Genomic DNA, 16,479 nt, shown 5'->3' with positions numbered 1-16,479 from the left:
TTTTTGCGCCACCAATTCTACTTTGTAATGACGTCAGTCATTTTGCCCAAAAATCTACGGTGAAGCGGGAAAAAAAATCATTGTGCGACAAAATTGAAAAAAAAAAACGCTGTTTTGTAACTTTTTGGGGCTTCCGTTTCTACGTAGTACATTTTTCGGTAAAAATGACACCTTATCTTTATTCTGTAGGTCCATACGATTAAAATGATACCCTACTTATATAGGTTTGATTTTGTCGGACTTCTGGAAAAAACTACATGCAGGAAAATTAATACGTTTAAAATTGTCATCTTCTGACCCCTATAACTTTTTTATTTTTCCGTGTATGGGGCGGTATGAGGGCTCATTTTTTTGCGCCGTGATCTGAAGTTTTTAATGGTACCATTTGCATTGATAGGACTTATTGATCGATTTTAAATTATATAAAAAGTGACCAAAAATGTACTATTTTGAACTTTGGAATTTTTTTGCCATTGACCGAGCGGTTTAATTAATGATATATTTTTATAATTCGGACATTTCCGCACGCGGTGATACCATATATGTTTATTTTTATTTTTATTTACACTGTGTTTTTTTTTTTTATTGGAAAAGGGGGGTGATTCAAACTTTTAATAGGGGAAGAGTTAAATGATCTTTATTCACTTTTTTTTTCACTTTTCTTTTTGCAGTGTTATAGGTCCCATAGGGACCTATAACACTGCACACACTGATCTTCTATGTTGATCACTGGTTTCTCATAAAACCTGTCCTCTCAGCTGTTCGGCATGCTGCGATTAGCCGCGGCTATCCCGAACAGCCCGACTGAGCTAGCCGGGAACTTTCACTTTCACTTTTAGCCGCGCGGCTCAGCTCTGAGCGCGCGGCTAAAGGGTTAATAGCGCGCGGCGCCGCGATCGGCGCTGCGCGCTATTAGAGGCGGGTCCCGGCTTCACTATGACGCCGGGCCCGCCGTGATATGACGCGGGGTTACTGTGTAACCCCGTGTTATATCAGAAGAGCAGGACCAAGGACGTACCGGTACGTCCTTGGTCCTTAAGGGGTTAAACAAAAAACCCCGACCCTCACAAATGGGGGTAGTTAAGCGTTAAATTAACTATCCTATATATTAAGTGGACATATAAGTAACATGTGACCAAGTATTATCGAAATATCTCCAGCCGTTTGGATGTTATGCAGTAACATATATTTCCATTGACTTGTATGGGACTTTAAACATAAACCCCGCCCCTGGCAAATGGGGGTGAGTAAGGGTTAAATCACCTATCCTATGTTTGTTGTAGACATATAAGTAACATGTATGCCAAGTTTCATGTTAATATCTTTAGCCGTTTGGAAGTTTTTGTGGAACATATACATACATACATACACACACACGTTGAGTTTTATATATATATATATAGATAGGTTTCAAAGCATGAAATGCTGAACACCTGCTTTTCCACTCAATTTGTTATAGGAAATTTAGATGACATCACCTATTGACTTTCACTGAGAAGCAGTCCTTACAGCAAACTGCAACAAAGAAGGAATAAACCTATTAAGCCTATATGTCTACTTCTTTATATGGAATACCTGCAAATATATAAATTCAGATTTTATTTTCTGTAAATTTCCTTTTTAGCATCTTACATCTGTAGGTATTCTCTAAGAACTAAATACTCTTTTAGCTAGTATTTCGGCCTTGAAAGGTCTCTATCTGTCTTTGCTGCCCACACATTTTATTCAAGGACAAAAATTTCTCAGTGGTTTCACTAAGGGCGATTTTACACGAAGCGTTTGGTCCAAAGCCAGGAGAGGATTTGAAAGAAATAGGAAATATTTTTTTAATCAGTTTTATTCGTTTTTTTAGCCATTTCAAAATGGAGTGTCACATGTATCTCAGAATGGTACCAATGAAAACATTTATCGGTCTCGCAAAAGTATTTGGGCACCCCAAGGCTTTTACAACTCGATATGATCCCAATAAAATATCCTAAATAAAAGCAGGCCTCAACATTCACTAGGTGCTTCTTCATGTCTGAGGCGTGTGTATCATGTAGACCACCACATATTTCTAAAATCTTCAAAATTTTCAAATTCCGCCTTCTGCCACTGTGCTTTAATTACCGTGAAACACCTAAAGCATTAATAAACTTCCTAAATGTAATTTTGAATACCGTACTTTGAGAGGTGCACCTTTTAATGTTGGGTGATTAATGGGGTTTCTAACATACAGGCCCCTCAAGTCCACTTTAGACCTGAGATGGTAACTAAAAAATCTGGTTTTGAAATTTTCTTAAATATTAGAAAATAGCTGTTAAATTTATAAATTCTCTACTTTCTAAAAAAATATTTAAGAATGTTTAATAAATAATAACGCAAACTAGACATATTGTAAATGTGATTTAATAACGAACTTAGGTGGCATGACTATCTTTCGTACAATTATCTTTATTACCTTCAAGTGACTAGTGGATTCCATTAAAATTACAACAACAACATTTTTTTTATTTTTGTTACAATATTTTGCTTGTTGTTATGTATGGCGTAGTGTTGTCCAGTACCTACTGAAAACTGTATTACTCCAGAGAAACAACATGGATATGTAAATAGAAGTTGTCATGCTCCGGCTGAGAGCATAAAGCTGTAGCTGCTGCATCATTATGTGCTAGTCTGCCTTTTTTACCCCTTATAAAGTATATTCATTAGACAAAATATTATTTGCAATAAGTAAGACTGTCCCAATGAACAGCTGGGCACAAAAGCTTCCAGCAATTTCCTCCATAATATAGTCTCCCATATGTGTTGGGATCTATTTTAATTTCCAGCAGTGCTGAAATAATACAGACATATCAAAACCGACCTAAAAATCAATATCACCGAAGCATCCTAGGTATCTTATCATAACCCACACAAAAACAATCTTGTGTCCATACTTTGCTATTAGCCATAGCTTGTTAGTGGGGATAGTCACTGCAGGGAGTTCCCTTAGGGCACTCGTATGGATCTAGTAGTCTCTTATTTTTAAGCCTGGTGGCAACTATTACATGTTATGTGCTATTCCTCTGAGCAATATAGATTTCATTACAGTAGTTAGGTACATACACATATGTATCACTGTCTATCCAGACAAGCAGACACCCCATCATGGCCTTTTACATTTCCGTTAGATTTATGGACTGCTATGCTAAAATAAAATATCATATATCTACCCCATGTGCATATTAAAATAATGTGAAATTCCTTCATTCTGTTACTAGTTATTAATTCACATGATCTAGCAATAGCTTCTAGCACATAATTACAATATAATGTGAAATTAAGACTAAACTGAGATTAAATTCAGTATAATTTATACCATTATTGTAAACACACTTCCTTATCTTCCTTAAGGTTCAATACCCTTTACCCAGTTTTATATCACCATTTAATCAGCCAAGATGTAGCCCATAGAACATTAAATACAGATGCAATAACGTACTACTTGCTTTTTTTTTCCCCTTCCAGGCCCCAACTTTTACACTGAATCTTTCCTAGCTGGCATCAGGATCCAGTGCCTGGTGGCACCTAGTTGCTGAAGAGCATTAGGAACATTCACAGATTGTGTAACCCTTTGACTGTTAGAGATCAGTATGTGTGTGTTGGGGTTTTATCACTTAATATTTGGTGGCAACATGTATCTAGTATGTGTGGACTGTGTTGGGGTTTGATTTATGCTTAGTTTATAACCGGAGTGGAAGTGAGTGAGTTAAAAAAAAGTTTTACCCCTCATAGTCACACACATGTTGCATGCTAGGGAAGTGTGTTTTTTTCGAATAATTTTTAACCCCTTAAGGACCCAGACAATTTTTACTGTAGGACCCAGCCATTTTTTGCACATCTGACCACTGTCACTTTAAGCATCAATAACTCTGGGAAGCTTTTACCTTTCATTCTGATTCCGAGATTCTTTTTGCAATTTTCCAATTTTTCACAAAATTTTCTAAATCGAAATTTTTCAGGGACCAGTTCAGTTTTGAAGTGGATTTGAAGGGCCTTCCTATTAGAAATGCCCCATAAATGACCCATTATAAAAACTGCACCGCTCAAAGTATTTAAAATTACATTCAAAAGGTTTGTTAACCCTTTAGGTGTTGCACAGGAATAGCAGCAAATTGAAGGAGAAAATTCAAAATCTTAATTTTTTACACTGGCATGTTCTTGTAGGCCCAGTTTTTTTTTTTTTTTTTTTTTTTACAAGGGGTAAAAGAAGAGAAATCTTCCTAAAATGTGTAACCCAATTTCTCTCAAGTAAAGAAATACCTCATATGAGTATGTTAAGTGCTCTGTGGGTGCACTAGAGGGCTCAGAAGGGAAGGAGCGACAGTGGGATTTTGGAGAGTGAGTTTTTCTGAAATGGTTTTTGGGGGCATGTCGCATTTAAGAAGCCCCTATGGTGCCAGAACAACAAATAAAACCCACATACTTTTTTGGAAACTACACCCCTCAAGGAACATAACAAGGGGTACAGTGATCCTTAACACCCCACAGTTGTTTGACGACTTTTCGTTAAAGTTGGATCTGTAAATTATTTTTTTTCACTAAAATGCTGATTTCCCCCCAAATGTTTACAAGGGGTAATAGGAGAAAAGCCCCCCCAAAAATTGCAACCCCATCTCTTCTGAGTATGGAAATACCCCATATGTGGATGTCAAGTGCACTGCGGGCACACTACAATGCTCCGAAGAGAAGGAGTCACATTTGGCTTTTGGAAAGCAAATTTTGCTGAAATGGTTTTTTTGGGGCATGTCCCATTTAGGAAGCCCCTATGGTGCCAGGACAGCAAAAAAAGCCCCACATGGCATACTATTTTGGAAACTACACCCCTCAAGGAACGTAAGAAGGGGCACAGTGAGCCTTAACACCCCAGAGGTGTTTGACGACTTTTCGTTAAAGTTGGATGTGTAAATTAATTTTTATGTTGTATTTTTTTCACAAAAATGCTGGTTTTTCCCCAAATTTTACATTTTTACAAGGGGTAATAGGAGAAAATGCCCTCCAAAATGTGTAACCCCATCTATTCTTAGAATGGAAATACCCCATATGTGAACATCAAGTGCACTGCAGGAGTACTGCAATGCTCAGAAGAGAAGGAGTCACATTTGGCTTTTGGAAAAAATTTTTGCTGAATTGGTTTTTGAGGGGCATGTCGCAGTTAGGAATCCCCTATGATACCAGAACAGCAAAAAAAAAAAAAAAAAACATGGCATACTATTTTGGAAAATACACTGCTTAAGGAACGTAACAAGGGGTACAGTGAGCCTTAAGACCCCACAGGTGTTTGATAAATGTTCATTATGTGGGATGTGAAAAGGAAAAATTTCATTTTTTTTACACTAAAATGCTGGGGTTACCCCAAATTTTTCATTTTCACAAGTGGTATTAGGAGAAAATGTCAACGTAAATTTGTAAGTACATTTCTTTGGAGTAAGGACATACGTCATATCTGGGCGTAAACAGCTCTGCGAGTGCACACCGGTCACGGAAGAGCAGGAGCGAAGTCAGAGGCATTGAGCTTCTACATAGATGCCTATGGAGACAGAACAGTGGGACCCCCCCTCAAGGAGCATTACATGGGGTAAATAACTGGGGTACACTAAGTTACTAAAGTGGGGTACAGTGGGACATAAAATCATAAAAAAGGTTATGTTCCCAGAATGATGACCCAGAGCATAGCCAAAACTAAAACATATGCCCACACCAAACCCTATGCTCTGAATCATCATTCTAGGAATGTGATGTGTGTGGCCTTCCCTAACCTGTTGCCTCAAATGCACACTTCGCTCAGGTAGAGAGAGAGAGCGCTGCGCATTTGAGGCAACATAAAAAGTCCCCGATGATAGTGACTCAGTGACCCATGACCCATTTTTTTTGAAAAACTACTCCCAGAGGTCTTATCAGTTTTTTTTTTTTTAATATATAAAAGAGTTTTTGGGGCAATTTAGTGGTTTTATGGGGTTAACATTTGAAATTTACTCTGGACTTGGTACATTGGGGTCAAATTATGGAAAATTTAAATGAAAACGGAAAATTTAGTACTGCATGGTACTGAAGCAGTTTTTAATGCAGAGGCCCGGATGATCGGGGCAAGTGTCACATTGAGTGGTGGTGTCCTTCCGTATCCGCCTCTTGTAACACTCTCTGCATCTTTTCTGGGATCGTCCCTTCTTTCCAGTGTGGGGGACTTCACCTGGAATGTGTTGGCCTGGGACAATCATGGCACCTATAAATTCAGTTCCTTGGGAACTCTGTCCTGCTCTTTCCTGGACCTTTAATACTTCTTCTTGGAACTGAAGGTATGTCCCTATGTTGCCAGCGTACTGGAACAGTACAAAAGAGTTGTACATGGCAATCTGTACCATGTGGACCTCAACTTTTTTGTACCATACCCTTGTTTTGCGCATGGCCATATATGGCTTGAGGACTTGATCAGAAAGATCAACTCCCCCCATATACTGGTTGTTGTCCAGAATACAATCAGGCTTGAGACCAGTGTTGTGGTACCTCGCACAGGGACAGGTGATCTGCCGTTACCATGAATTGTGGTCAGCATAAGGACATCCCTCTTATCCTTATATCTGACCAGCAACAGGTTTTCAGGGGTAAGGGCACGGGACTCACCCTTGGGCATAGGTGTCTGAACAAAATTTATAGGGAGGCCTCTCTGGTTCTTCCACACGGTCCCATAAGTGGACGTGGATCTGGCGGCAAGGGATGTAAACAGAGGGATGCTGGTATAAAAGTTGTCCACCTAAAGGTGGTGACCTTTATCCAGCAATGGGTGCACAAGGTCCCAAACGATTTTCCCGCTATCACCCAGAGTGGGGGAACATTCTGGGGGTTCAATACAGGAATCTCGTCCCTCATATACTCTAAACTTGTAAGTGTACCTAGAGGTACTCTCACAAAGTTTGTAGAGTTTCACACCATACAGCGCCCAATTCAAGGGAATATACTGGCGGAAGATGAGTCTCCCCTTAAAACTGATAAGAGACTCATCTACGGAGAGCTCCCTGAGCGGTATGTAGGTCTCCAAAAATTTTGCCCCAAAGTGATCTATCACCGGCCTCACTTTGTAAAGCCGGTCATAGGGGGACACATGCCGCATTATCAGTGTAATGGAGGCATTTCCGAATGGCCTCGAACCGCTTCTGTGTCATGACCATACTGTAAAGCGGGGTCTGGTATAGGATGTCCCCGCTCCTGTACTGTCTGCTGACACTGGGCTTTTTGACCAGGCCCATATGCAGCATGAGGCCCCAAAATGTCCCCAATTTCTGCTGCATCAATGGTGCATCATTCATAGGACCTGGCAAAAAAAGAATCTGGGTGGTGGGCGATGAACTGCTGGGTGTACAGATTCATCTGCTCCACCATTAGATTGACAAAGCTGTCACTGAAAAAAATAACTAAAAGTGTCAATTTCAGTGAATCCAGCCGTGTCAATCCAGATTCCTGAATCGCCAACAAACTCAGGAATCTGTGGCCGATAAGCCTCTGGGGGTCTCCAGACAAGTTCACCGGAAGGGGGCTCTGGTACACTTGTCTAGGGGCCGACTCCTAGTATGAGCGGCATGGACGCTTGTACTAGTGTCAGCCACTGGGTCACTTTCATGGGGGGTGCGTGGCCTCGCCTGGCGGCGTCTCCACCGTCATACAAAGGACCCATCATCAGTACTAGATAATAAGGAGGATGAGAAAGAACACAGAAATGTAGGATCTTCCTCGTCCGAACTGGCAGATTCGGAGTCGGAGGCAAGTAAGGCGTATGTCTCCGCCACCGAAAATGCCCGGCGATCCATCGCCTTTTTTCTACGGAGGTGGTGGTGGGGGGAGGCTGTGTGTGTGTGTGTGGGGGGGGGGGGGATAAGTACGTAGTGTGTGCTTGGTGCTACTTTAGACATAACTGTGTGTGATTATACATCACACACCGTTATATGAAGAAAAAAAAACGCTGCGGCCCAAAAAAAATGGGGGGCCAAATGCAGCACCCTGAACCCATAATAGCTCCCGGGTCATGCTAAAAAAAACTGCGGCGGACCCTTGAGGACCTATTAGGGGGTCGGGGGAATGTTTTAAATTTTTTTTTAACTTTTTTTTTTTTACAGTCTTACCTGTCCCTTTAGTGTATTCTTTCTCTGCACTACACAGATGTCTTCTGCCCTGAGGGGCACCGATCTCAGCAGAGGGGGGGTCCCTGGCTCCTTCTTGCAGCTCTGCCCGCTGAATGAACTCAGTAAGCTGGAAGAGCGGCGAGAAGAGGTCATTAACCCCTCCCCTTCCATCTGCTATTGGCCATCCGGCCAATAGCAGCGATCCTGGGGGGGGGGGGGGGGTGACAAAATCGCCACCTCCCCATAGATACAGGAGGTGATTGGGGGTGTATACCATGTATCTCCGGGTCAGCGGGTCACACATGACCCGCATTCCCCGAAATCGCCGCAAATCGATGGTGTGAATTCACCGGCTGATGACCCCCCTGGGCATTTGCACAGGGTGCCTTCTGATCGATATAGCGCGTACTGGTACATCATGGGTCCTTAAGTACCAGGGCATCATGGTGTACTGGTACGGCATGGGTCCTTAACAGGTTAAGGTATGCTTTTGTGCCAGGTGAGGTTCTGTCCAAGGCCCATTCTCAAAGGGGGCCAACCTAGTGGCAAAAGATTTTATAAAACCAGGGTGCCAGAATGGGGTGGGGGGCGTTTATTTCAGAAGTACAATGTACGCATTGCTGCTCAATATTCAGTTTTCTGTACCATACTGCTTCTGAACAGTATTCTGTTCATGTTCTTTACCACAGTAGGGGGCCTATTGCAGTACATTTTATATCCATCTATTGGGAGTAGCAAAACTAGTAAATAACCTGCCTACCTACTGGGGGGGGATCCCTGCCTACCTATCTACCTACCTACTGGGGACATTTACCTGCCTACTGAGGGGGGGGGGGGGGTTCTTCTTACTGGGGGCATCTGCCTAATGGAGGAGGAGGTTAAATACCTACCCACTGGGGGGGGATTCCTCACCTATCTTAATGGGACTGCATCCACTGGCTAGGGGGAGGCACAGTCATATTTTTATACCTACCGGAGCCTTGAATCAGACCTGGTCTTGTCGTTGTTCTTAATTAATTTATTTAGGGGGTCTAGGCTGGGTCTGAATTCATTTTGAGATCTGGTTTAGGGTCAGATCCATGTTGGGAACTGGCCTGGGGCCTGAATTCATTTTGGAGTAATCACTGATGTCGATCATTGACAATGGGTGCTGGCTGTCTATGAAGTGAGCTCAACTTATGAGCGCACTTTATCATCTGTTAGAACACAGCTGCCATTCATGTACCACAGTCTGCGTTAAGGGGTAAAGTACACATTGGTTCTGTATGAAAACACTATTTCTGTCTTGTCTTGTAGGTGCTTGACAGTATCTAAAAGCCATGTAGCTGCCATTCAGCTTGCCCTTTTGCTGAAAGGACAAGTTTAAAAGGGAACTCTGGCAAGAGACCTTTCTTATAACTATGACCATTGTGCTGTCCCAGTGTGTCATTACGAAGCTCAGCCAATCGCTGGTCAAGGTGGGACATCAATTCTCTGAGCTACAGTATGACATCTTTCGACTCATCACGCTGTAGTTCAGGAAGACAATTGCAGCGGGGAACCAGAGCAGGACACTGTAGGCACAGCAGGAGCGCTGGAGGTAAGCATATTTTTTTTTATTGCCAACATAATGGTCATAGTTAGCCCATAGAACTTCAGCTGGAGTTCTCCTTTAAAGGGGTTCTCCACTGCTTTAACCTTCTTGGGGCAGTTAGGTAGTACTGTGGCTATATGTTATTACCACTTTGTTTCCTGCTGGTAACGCTACTGTAGTTGGGTTATTTTTTACCTTATTTTCAAACCCGGAAGCTGGTTACTTCATTAGTTTGCTGGGGTTTCCGACCACTGATTTTTTTTCACTGATCTTTCCATCGCTACGTCACTCTGCAGGGTGTTGTGTTGGAGGCCGGCCTTCCCCACGCTCCGTACGTGCCCGCCTCCCGCGCTGATGAATAGTCCACCATCATAATTGTGGACCTCCTTCCTTTCAGCTTCTTATAAGCTGATTGCTGATTGGGCTGCTCGCGGCGAATCGGCTCCGTTGTTGGGCGCATGCGCAGTTCGTCCTCGGTAGGGAGGGTCATCTGCCAGAGAGCGCCTAGCAAACCTTCGAGAGTGTTAACAATACCCCAGTCAGTCCTGAAGCTGAAAACACAATGGCAAATGCGCAGATGACCCTCCCAACCGAGGACGAACTGCCCATGCGCCCAACCCAACAACGGAGCCGATTCGCCGCGAGCAGCCCAATCAGCAATCAGCTTATAAGAAGCTGAATGGAAGGAGGTTCGCGATTATGACAGTGGAATATTCATCAACGCGGGAGGCGGGCACGTACGGAGCGTGGGGCAGGCCGACTTCCAACACAACACCCTGCAGCGTGACGTAGCGAGGGAAAGATGGCGGCGGCTGAAAAAAACAGTGGTCGTAAAACGCCAGCAAACTAATGAAGTAACCAGCTTCCGGGTTTGAAAATAAGGTAAAAAATAACCCAACTACAGTAGCGTTACCAGCAGGAAACATAGGGGTAATAACATATAGCCACAGTACTACCTAACTGCCTCAAGAAGGTTAAAGCAGTGGAGAACCCCTTTAAGGACATGGACTGCCTTCTCGAAAAAGTTACATCTGTGGTGATTAATTGATTCATATGCATAAAACTAGAACTAATGGCATTTGAATAGGAAAAAAAATATTTTCATACTTAAATAGATTGTGTTCAAATTAGGCACTCCTAAATATGGCATCTATATGGCATATCATTAAAACCATCTGCCTAATATAGTTTAGGTCCACATTGTGCCACCAAAACAGCTCTGATTTATCAAGGCATGCACTCTACAAGATATCTGTAGATTTGCTTTACGCAGTTTGCAAAGTCATCTGTCTCCGTAAACTGTGTTCACATTTAGGCTTGATGACTCTGCAGCACAACTTATCTGGGGGTGTCAGATTTTTTCTCTATATAAGTGATAATTCATAAGGTATAAGCTTTTTTGATCAGCAGCACACACTAGAAGACAATATACAATATAATTATGGGCAATGAGTTAGTGACTTAAAAAGTAATTCTTAATGGTATTTTGACATATTGCTAAAAAAAAGAATGAAATCTATTGTTTCTCACCTTCTAGGGTTCTTTTACTGCATTCTCCATTTGCCAGGTTCATGGACTCTACACCCAGTATCATGTCTTGGTTAATGGTTCTCCTCTTTTGGTTTCTAAGTTATTAATTTCATTCTCCCCTTTAGGCCTTACTTCATAAATCTCCAGTTTGCTCATTATGCTATACATATAACATGCAGAGCCCTTCTTCTCCATCCGTGACACTTCCATGTGCTTAAATTCCCCTTTACGCTCCTGTGGGAGAGGCAGATGATTTTTATTATAATAAATCCTCCTTTAGGGCTTAGCCACTTTTCTCCCATGGCGCCTAACGTTTCAAATCAACTTTTGCACAGTACCTGAGGACTGTGACAGCTATGGCTGTCATGGCCACAGACTTAGTTATTTTAATAAGCAAAGAGATGCTAGCACAACATGACCCCCATAGACAATGAGCCCAGAAATATGCCTCCAAACCATTAAGCCTTAATAAAAACATAATGAAAAGACTTCTAATGGTTTCCACATGTATTCCACATTGTTATTCGCTTGGTTGAATTTAGGCTTCCATGGGTTTGCAGTATCCAATATATATTATACTAGCTATGATAATATTAACAAATAATACAGACTTGCCATTTAGCAAAGATTTTTATACCGTTTGTATAATATTAGGAATTGTCTGATACACTATCATTAATACAACAGTGATCGTTGACAAGAGAGTAAAACTGTAATTTTTGCGATTTATGTTATCTAAAAGGATTGTTCCATAATACAAAAACATAACTCACCTGTTAAATTCCCCACCGCTCCAGCACCAAAGATTCGATGAACTCATGCCAGTTTCTGTTAATTATGGTTTGGTTGATCATCCCTAGTTAATGTTTACAGCTCTTTAACCCCTTAAAGACGAACGCCGTAAATGTACGTCCTGGTGCATTGGTACTTAACGCACCAGGACGTACATTTACATCCTAAGCATAACCGCGAGCATTGGAGCGATGCCCGTATCATGCGCGGCAGGTCCCAGCTGCTAATCGCAGCCAGGGACCCGCCCGTAATGGCGGAAACCCACGATCCCGCGGATGTACGCCATTAACCCCTCAGATGCAGTGATCAATACAGATCACGGCATCTGCAGCATCGTGGTCACTTAAATGGATGATCGGATCGCCCGCATCGCTGCCGCGGCGATCCGTTCATCCTGCACACCAGCCGGAGGTCCCCTCACCTGCCTCCACTGCCTTTCGGGAGTCTTCTGCTCTGATCTGCCTTCCCGCAAACCAGAGCAGAAGATGACCGATAATGCTGATCAGTGCTATGTCCTATGCATAGCACTGAACAGGATTAGCAATCGAGTGATTGTTATAAATAGTTCCCTATGGGGACTATTAAAGTGTACAAATAAAAGTAAAAAAAGTAAAAAAATTAAGTATAAAAAAAATTAGAAAAACCCCCTCCCCCCAAAAAAATGTAAATTGTCCCATTTTCCCTATTTCACCCCCAAAAAGTGTTAAAAAAATATTTTATATACATATTTGGTATCACCGCATGCGTAAATATCCCAACTATTAAAATAAAATGTTAATGATACCGTATGGTGAACGGCGTGAACGTAAAAATAAAAAAAGTCCAAAATAGATGCTTTTTTTATAACATTTTATTCCCAAAACATTTTTATAAAAAATTGATTAACCCTTTAAGGACCAGGCCATTTTACACCTTAGGACCAGAGCGTTTTTTGCACATCTGACCACTGTCACTTTAAACATTAATAACTTTGGAATGCTTTTAGTTATCATTCTGATTCCGAGATTGTTTTTTCGTGACATATTCTACTTTAACATAGTGGTAAAATTTTGTGGTAACTTGCATCCTTTCTTGAAAAATCCCAAAATTTGATGAAAAATTTGAAAATTTTGCATTTTTCTAACTTTGAAGCTTTCTGCTTGTAAGGAAAATGGATATTCAAAATTTTTTTTTTTATTCACATTTCCAATATGTCTACTTTATGTTTGCATCATAAAATTGATGTGTTTTTACTTTTGGAAGACACCAGAGGGCTTCAAAGTTCAGCAGCAATTTTCCAATTTTTCACAAAATTTTTAACCTCGCTTTTTTTTAGGGACCAGTTCAGGTTTGAAGTGGATTTTAAGGGTCTTCATATAAGAAATACCACACAAATGACCCCATTATAAAAACTACACCCCCCAAAGTATTCAAAATGACAATCAGTAAGTGTTTTAACCCTTTAGGTGTTTCACAGGAATAGCAGCAAAGTGAAGGAGAAAATTCACAATCTTCATGTTCTTGTAAACCCAATTTTTGAATTTTTACAAGGGGTAAAAGGAGAAAATGTGTACTTATGTTTGTAGCCCAATTTCTCTCGAGTAAGGACATACCTCATATGTCTATGTAAATTGTTCGCCGGGCGCAGTAGAGGGCTCAGAAATGAAGGAGTGACAAGGGGATTTTGGAGAGTACGTTTTTCAGAAATGGTTTTTGGGGGGCATGTTGCATTTAGGAAGCCCCTATGGTGCCAGAACAGCAAAAAAGAAAAAAAACACATGGCATACCATTTTGGCAACTAGACCCCTTGAGGAACGTAACAAGGAATAAAGTGAGCCTTAATACCCCACAGGTGTTTCCCGACTTTTGCATATGTAAAAAATATATATTTTTTTTTCACTAAAATGTGTGTTTCCCCCCAAAATTTCAAATTTTTGCAAGGGTTAATAGCAGAAAATACCCCCCAAAATTTGTAACCCCATCTCTTCTGAGTATGGAGGTACCCCATAAGTTGGCCTGAAGTGCACTACGGGCGAACTACAATGCTCAGAAGAGAAGGAGTGATATTTGGCTTTTTGAGAGCAAATTTTGCTCGGGGGGCATGTCGCATTTAGGAAGCCCCTATGGTGCCAGAACAGCAAAAAAAACACATGGCGTACCATTTTGGAAACTAGACCCCTTGAGGAACGTAAGAAGGAATAAAGTGAGCCTTAATACCCCACAGGGGTTTCACGACTTTTGCATATGTAAAAAAAATATATATATTTTTCACTAAAATGTTGGATTCCCCCCAAATTTCACATTTTTGCAAGGGTTAATAGCAGAAAATACCCCCCAAAAATTTGTAACCCCATCTCTTCTGAGTATGGAGGCACCCCATAAGTTGACCTGAAGTGCACTACGGGCGAACTACAATGCTCAGAAGAGGAGGAGCACATTGAGCTTTTGGAAAGAGAATTCGTTTGGAATGGTAGTCTAGGGCCATGTGCATTTACAAAGCCCCCCGTGGTGCCAGAACAGTGGACCCCCCCACATGTGACCCTATTTTGGAAACTACACCCCTCACAGAATTTAATAAGTGGTGCAGTGAGCATTTACATCCCACTGGCGTTTGACAGATCTGGAACAGTCATTTTCACGGATCACTGTTCCAAAAATCTGTCAGACACCTGTGGGGCGTAAATGCTCACTGTACCCCTTATTACATTACATGAGGGGTGTAGTTTCCAAAATGCGATCACATATGGGGGGGGGGGGGGTCCATTGTTCTGGTACCATGGGGGCTTTGTAAACACAGGTGGCCTTCAATTCCGGACAAATTTTCTCTTCAAAATCCCAATGGCGCTCCTTCTCTTCTGGGCAGTGTAGTGCACCCATAGAGCACTTTACATTCACATATGGGGTATGTTCTTACTCAGAAGAAATTGGGTTACAAATTTTTTTTTATTTTTTTTTATTTTGCCTTGTGAAAATGAAAAATTTAGGGTGACACCAGCATTTTAGTGAAAAATTTTTTTTTTTTCATTTTCCCATCCAATTTTAATGAAAATGTGTCAAACACCTGTGGGGTGTTCAGGCTCACTATACCCCTTGTTATGTTCCATGAGGGGTGTCGTTTCCAAAATGGGGTCACATGTGGGTATTTATTTTTTTGGGTTTATGTCAGAACCGCTGTAAAATCAGCCACCCCTGTGCAAATCACCAATTCAGGCCTCAAATGTACATGGTGCGCTCTCACTCCTGAGCCTTGTTGTGTGTCCACAGAGCATTTTACGCCCACATATGGGGTATTTCTGTACTCAGGAGAAATTGCGTTACAAATTTTGTGGGTCTTTTTTTCCTTTTACCTCCCGTGAAAATAAAAAGTAAAGAATAACACCAGCATGTTAGTGTAAAAAAAATTTTTTTTACACTAACAGGCTGGTGTAGACCCCAACTTTTCTTTTTCATAAGGGGTAAAAGGAAAAAAAGCCCCCAAAATTAGTAGTGCAATTTCTCCCGAGTACGGAGATACCCCATATGTGGCACTAAACTGTTTCCTTGAAATACGACAGGGCTCTGAAGTGAGAGAGCGCCATGCGCATTTGAGGACTAAATTAGGGATTGCACAGGGATGGACATAGGGGTATTCTACGCCAGTGATTCCCAAACAGGGTGCCTGCAGCTGTTGCTAAACTCCCAGCATGCCTGGACAGTCAGTGGCTGTCCGGAAATGCTGTGAGTTGTTGTTTTGCAGCAGCTGGAGGCTCTGTTTTGGAAACACTGCCATACAATAAGTTTTTTATTTTTATTGGGGGGACAGTGTAAGGGGGTGTTAATGTAGTGTTTTACCCTTTATTATGTGTAAGTGTAGTGTAGTGTAGTGTTTTTAAGGTACGTTTACACTGGCGGAGGTTTACAGTGAATTTACTAGGAGTTTGCGCTGCGGCAAAAAATTTGCCGCAGCTCATGCTTGAAGCAGAAAACTTACTGTAAAGCCGCCAGTGTGAATGTACCCTGTACGTTCATATGGGGGGGCAAACCTCCAGCTGTTTCAAAACTACAACTCCCAGCATGTACTGACAGACGGTATATGCTGGGAGTTGTACTTTTGCAACAGCTGGAGGCACACTGGTTGGAAAACCTTTAGTTAGGTTCTGTTACCTAACTCAGTATTTTCCAACCAGTGTGCGTCCAGCTGTTGCAAAACTTTAACTCCCAGCATGTACTGATCGCCGAAAGGCATGCTGGGAGATGTAGTTATGCAACAGCTGGAGGGATCGCAACTACAACTCCCAGCATACAGAGACAGCTGTTTGCTGTTTAGGCATGCTGGGAGTTGCAGTTTTGCAACATCTGGAGAGCTATAGTTTAGAGACCACTGCACAGTGGTCTCCAAACTGTGGACCTCCAGATGTTGCAAAACTACAACTCCCAGCATGCCCAGACAGCAAACTACTGTGTGGGCATGCTGGGAGTTGTAGTTTTGCA

At 41.8% G+C, this 16,479-nt stretch overlaps 1 long non-coding RNA gene across 1 annotated transcript in view; it reads right to left on the bottom strand.

Annotated features, from left to right (window-relative positions):
- The window catches only part of LOC130273235 (uncharacterized), a 238,802-nt gene that overhangs the window by 20,934 nt on the left and 201,389 nt on the right, over positions 1 to 16,479 (bottom strand). Inside the window, exon 3 of the long non-coding RNA XR_008843922.1 lies at positions 11,239 to 11,472. This is a non-coding gene — a long non-coding RNA (uncharacterized LOC130273235). The remainder of the gene's footprint in view (positions 1 to 11,238; positions 11,473 to 16,479) is intronic.

This window comes from Hyla sarda, chromosome 1 (genome assembly GCF_029499605.1).
Source record: "Hyla sarda isolate aHylSar1 chromosome 1, aHylSar1.hap1, whole genome shotgun sequence".
NCBI classification, from domain to species: Eukaryota; Metazoa; Chordata; class Amphibia; order Anura; family Hylidae; genus Hyla; species Hyla sarda.
Note: the sequence above shows the minus strand (reverse complement) of the source record. Positions and strands in the feature narration are given on the sequence as shown.